The sequence below is a fragment of the Asterias amurensis genome, chromosome 1 (genome assembly GCF_032118995.1).
Source record: "Asterias amurensis chromosome 1, ASM3211899v1".
Taxonomy (NCBI): Eukaryota; Metazoa; Echinodermata; class Asteroidea; order Forcipulatida; family Asteriidae; genus Asterias; species Asterias amurensis.
In genome coordinates, this window is record NC_092648.1 from 6,986,043 (window position 1) to 6,991,761 (window position 5,719).

Sequence of the window (5,719 nt, forward strand, 5' to 3'; positions counted from 1 at the left end):
ACGGAGTCCTTAAAGGGCATAAAGGACCCGTACCATTGCGAAAAAAATTACGCTTTTAAAAAATATTTCTACCTGACTCAGGAAGCTGAACTTTTACTCACATGTTCCTTGTAGTCGGATTCCAAGAAGGTGTTTTTTTTTTAATCGTTGAATTTTCTCCTTTGGTGTTAATTTTTTGTGAAAACAAATTTGAAATTGACGTTTCCCATTCCCACGTCGTGCACTAACTTCCGTTTAACACTTTCTACTTAACTTGCATTGATCACTGGCGATCTACTATTTGTAGCCCATTCGCCGTCAACTCGCGTCAACCAACCACTAAGCAGATGGATTAGTCAGCGAGCAATTATAAACGAAGCGCAGAATATAGTATACTACGCGGTAACGAGGATTGGCGTCTTGTGCCAAGACTATTTCATATGCTGAAAAGCGCCCTCTGTTGTTCATATGTACAAGCCCTGTGAAAAAGCAAGATGGCGGCAGGCGGCTTTGCTGCTTATAAATAAAAGGGAATAAAAGGCAAGGGTAGCGAATCACGTTCTTTCACGGCCGTTTAGAACCGACAGGGTCTTGCCGTGATAAAGGACCGAGCCGATTGTGAGCGAGGGCCTTTATCACACGGCAACGACACTGCAAGGTTTGATACGGCCGTGAAAGAACGAGTCACTACTCTTTTATTCCAAGTGCCTTTTTGGTTAAAAGGCGTACTAAAGTAAGAAACTCTGTAAAAATGTCCGTGTGTTGCATTGCCATTGTTATGACTGAGACGCCTCAATTTCCGACAGTTTCCGGCTCCGTTCGTGCGCATGCGCGTATAGTCTTGGTGCAACACGTTCTTGTTTTCCTTTCACACACAGCGCGGCCAACTCGCCGACAGCACCCGCATCGCCCGTAACAAGAAACGTCTTGCACCCAGACTAGCGCGGAGTATCCACTCACAACCGGTTATAAACACTGGTCATTATCAAAGGTTTAAACACCACCACGTGACGCGCTCTCCACCAATAGGAATAAAGAAACTGTCTGAGGTATTTATGAATATTTTTTCCCATTTTGTAACTGAAGTTTAGCCTGAAACTTATTAAAATTCTGTTGAGTAGTAATACTTTAAAATTGTACGACTCCTCATGCCGGGGATCGGGAGCATATGTAGGCCAGTGTGCCCTCTAGTTCTTATATAACTCTATTGAAACAATGCAGACCCCCCCCCCCCCCCCGCATCCTCGTCCTCGAGGGGGCGAGGTAACCGAGCGCAAGCGGATGGTCGGATATCGCAGCGCCGCGGGAAGGAAGTTGGTCCCGATACCCGCGGAGAGGTTGAAGGCCGAGTTATCGGTCGCGCGATGGTCGGGCGTCGGAAATCTTGACGCACGATCATAAAAAGACACGGTTTTTAGGCCTCAGTCTAAGGATTGCGCGCAAGATTTCCGACGCCCGACCATCGCGTGACCGACTATAAACCGGCCTTTACTGAACTTGTTCATGTGGCCGTCTTGATTGGCATTGTTTTCCTTAGCGTGACCATCCTCCTCATCGTCCAGATTCATGTCTTTTAGTAAGTCAGTACTGTGAAGCCAGCTCAGCGGCCTCAGTTCATCGTCGTCCATTGCACCTTTATCCATTCTGATCTCAGCGAAGCAGCTACTGTTCAAGTCCATCTTGACCCGGCCGAGGGCGCGGGACAGCGTGGCACTGGGGAAGCTCTTGCTTAAACCTAGTGTCAGGTTTCTCTTCAGCAGTGACTCTGGCTTACGATTGGACGGCATGCCTGTATATAATTTTAACAAAGCCATGAGGTTTGTATGTTTTATGGCAACTCAATAAAAAAACACCAAACCCTCACAGTGTTTTTAGCCCACAATGTCGAGTCAATGCATCCACGTTAAGCGAGGTTATGAACGAGAATACCAAGGGCAACTCTTGCTGCGGAATTTACGAACGAACATCACTTATTAATATATGAATCTCCAAAACTTACCTTCTATATTGGGGGTTGTTCTAAAACCTCCTCGACCCCCGACCCCCTCGACCCCCACGACCCACGACCCACGACCCTCGAACGTCCGCCCCGTGTTCGAAGAATGTCCCAATTCCGAATTCATAAAATGTCGCTTTACGGCCGAGTAAGAATTAAGTCCCCGATTTAGAAATCACAGTGTGTGATCCGCGACGCAATTTCCTTCCACGACTAGACTTGATTTCAAGTCTGAGACTGCGGTTATATTTATCTGCATCAGCCACACAGAATTGGGAGTATTTACTCTCCGCTTCCGCACGTCACGTGCACACCGATTGGGGACCCCAAACACGTCCGTGTGGCCATTTGGTCGGTCGGGTCTACAACCTTGAGCTCCGCTTAGAGCAACTAGTAGTACCATAGTACACAAGACGGGAGCGATCGGCCGGAAATGGGTCCGCCTGATCATCACGTAATGAGTTGGCCGTAATCGTACTCGGGCGGTAAACGCAGGTTTCCAGTTGGGATAATAATCTCGGATCGGCCAAGAGATACACGTGGAAATGCCGCCGTTTTTTATATGTACATCACAATTGCCACAGGCCCGATATCGGCAGCCAATCACGCGAAGTTTGCTTCGTGCATACTACGTGTCTCGTACGCTGTGTTGCATGGTAGTCGATGTCAGCATACAAAATTGTGTGCGTGATTGGCTGAGGTTGTGAACTGTGGCAATTTTGGTGTACAGAAAAAAAGATCGCACAAAAGTCGATGGTCGAGGGTGTCGTGGGTCGTGGGTCGTGGGGGTCGAGGGGTCGAGGTTTTTTTTAGAACAACCCCTATATGGGGCTATTGAAGTAGCACGGTACCCAAACCACGCGAAACTACGTCGTTGTCGCTTAAAGGGACACACCGGTACAATTGGGCTATTTGGGCTACTAAATAGACTAAGAAATGAATTCAACGGTCTTTCAGGAATGAAGAAGAACAGTCCCTAAAAAAATCTTCAAATTTTGCCGTTTTTGAGCATTTTAAAACAAAAAACGAAGGTCGCGTGATTGTTCTAACCAAAAAGTGGTACAAACAATCACGTGACCTTCCGGGCTAGTTTTACTTTCAACCGTCTAAAAGTAACTTACCAAACCAATTTTTAAAAAATTATACAAAATTATTAACGAGTAATTGACGAAAAAGTATCATGTATTCAAATTATCGCTACAAAATGTAAATAATGGTGAAAAATCTAACGTAAGATTCGCATTCAAATTGCGTAAACGGTGAGCCGGTGTGTCCCTTTAATAACTTCGAATCGGTACAACTATTAGTGCAACATGGTCGGCGTAAATTCGCTTTTGGACACTTCAAGCCAGTTGTACGAGGGCGAGTACTATTTCTTAACTCTCTTCCGGATTTTATTTCGTTTTATGTTTTAAACTGTTATAGTCATTCAAATCATGAAGAAACTTTCCTCCATGTTCAAATGTAGTCATTCCTCCAATATATTTTGCAGGGGTTCAAGAAAGTTTATCTGCCCCGGAAGTTCAATGGTGATCTTATCGCCGCTAGACTTCCGCGGTCTATTCCGTTTGTTCTGAAGTAAGATCGTAGTTTTTTGCCAAATTACTCATACTCTCCAAATTTCAAGATGTCAACATCCAAGATAAGATGAAATATAGTCTAAACACGGTATCCCTTGCATTGGCGACTGAAACTGGAGGGCTCAAGAAGACGAACAAATCAAGCTTAATGCGACATCTGGAATCAATAGATCCATCTCCTGTACTTGAAAGTATACCTCAGAAAAGTGTTTGGGTGATAGATGGCATGGCACTTTAATAATACAAGAGTTGAACATCCACATAATATCTCAAATGACCTTCGGTGACCTGGCAGAATTCATTTTGAAGAAAGCGATAGCCATGGCAACCAACTTGTACTCTGAAAACGTTCACTTTGTGACTGACTGCTACGCAGCTGTTAGTATGGTGACTGCTCTATATTCCGACACCCCTATGTTCCGACACCCCTATGATCCGACACCCCTATGTTCCGACACCCCTATGTTCCGACAACTAAACCTATATTCCGACACCCCTATGTTCCGACACCTCTATATTCCGACACCCCTATGTTCCGACACCCTTATATTCCAACGACCCAAACACCCCTATGTTCCGACACCCCTATGTTCCGACAATCTGTACCAATATTTTGTGTTTTAAATTTTTTTAAAGAAAACGGTGTGACTTGAAGAAACTACTCATGTTCGCAATTTAGTTCATGAACGTACCGGTAATCTATCTTTATGTAGTCCCACAAAGGAGTTTAATTTGTATAACAAGATTCTGTTATTACAAATATTCGGTTTCTTTAGAAGAGGACAGAGTAATGGAGGGGGTGGTAGGACTGAATTATTTATTGTTATTAATTGTTAAAAAATTATTATGATTATTATTATTATTATTAAAAATTGTGGTGGAGGGCAAAGGAAAGAAATTACACATCGGCGCAATAAACGCAGGAGAGGGTTGGAATTTTGTTTATTATCAACACGGACACGCAACAATAGCAAAGTACCGAGTATTTTATAACCACAAAAAAATGAAATGCATGCGTGATTCCATCACTTTTTAAAATGGTAATTACTGGGATCCTTACGTAATACAAGTTGTGTTTTTGTTATTGATCAACTGAGTAATAATGTGCGGGAACAACTTGTCGGAACATAGGGGTGTCGGAACATAGGGGTGTCGGAATATAGGGGTGTCGGAACATAGGGGTGTCGGAATATAGGTTCAGTTGTCGGAACATAGGGGTGTCGGAATATAGGGGTGTCGGAACATAGGGGTGTCGGAATATAGGGGTGTTGGAACATAGGGGTGTCGGAATATAGGTTCAGTTGTCGGAACATAGGGGTGTCGGAACATAGGGGTTTCGGAACATAGAGGTGTCGGAATATAGGTTCAGTTGTCGGAACATAGGGGTGTCGGAATATAGGGGTGTCGGAATATAGGGGTGTCGGAACATAGGGGTGTCGGAATATAGGCTGAGTTGTCGGAACATAGGGGTGTCGGAACATAGGGGTGTCGGAATATAGGTGTGTAACCGTTAGTATTAAGAATGCTGGAAGAGAAAAACGTGCTGCTGCTGGATTTCAACGAATCAAAATATATGGCCCAGAATAATAATAATAAAGTCATTCCAGTCCAGTGAAAGAAGTTTATGTCATGTCCAGAAAACAAAGAAGCACTGATCGAGTTTCTGTTCATGAGATGGCAGCAGTGTAATCCTGCAGTGTTTCAGGGAGTTACAGTTTTCCTAGTATTGAAGTCAAGACGGTAATTGTTAAGCGCGGTGTGTAGTTATAGCGCGGCGTAGCTACGGGGACGATGAACACACCCTCGATCCCAGTATGTGTGTGTGAGTCAGTTGTTAGAGCTGCCTCGCGCTACCTACGACTGTTGCATGTGTAACATCGCACTGTGACTGTTGCATGAAAGGCAGACAAATAGGCAGCGCCTAACGACTTGTCATCAAGTCTACAGTTTTCCTTGCACAAGGAAGTCAATGTCACTCCTACAGAAGTGTGTCCGAGAAGCTTGAGGTTAAATTCATACAGATGATCTTGAAAGCAGTCAAGAAGACGTAGACGCCAGACTTCTCCTTCACAGTGCATATGCAGCTCTCAACCACACATCAGAGTCACAAAGATCAACCATCATAATTCGGAGTCCAGACACTGATGTCTTGTCTGGTACGATT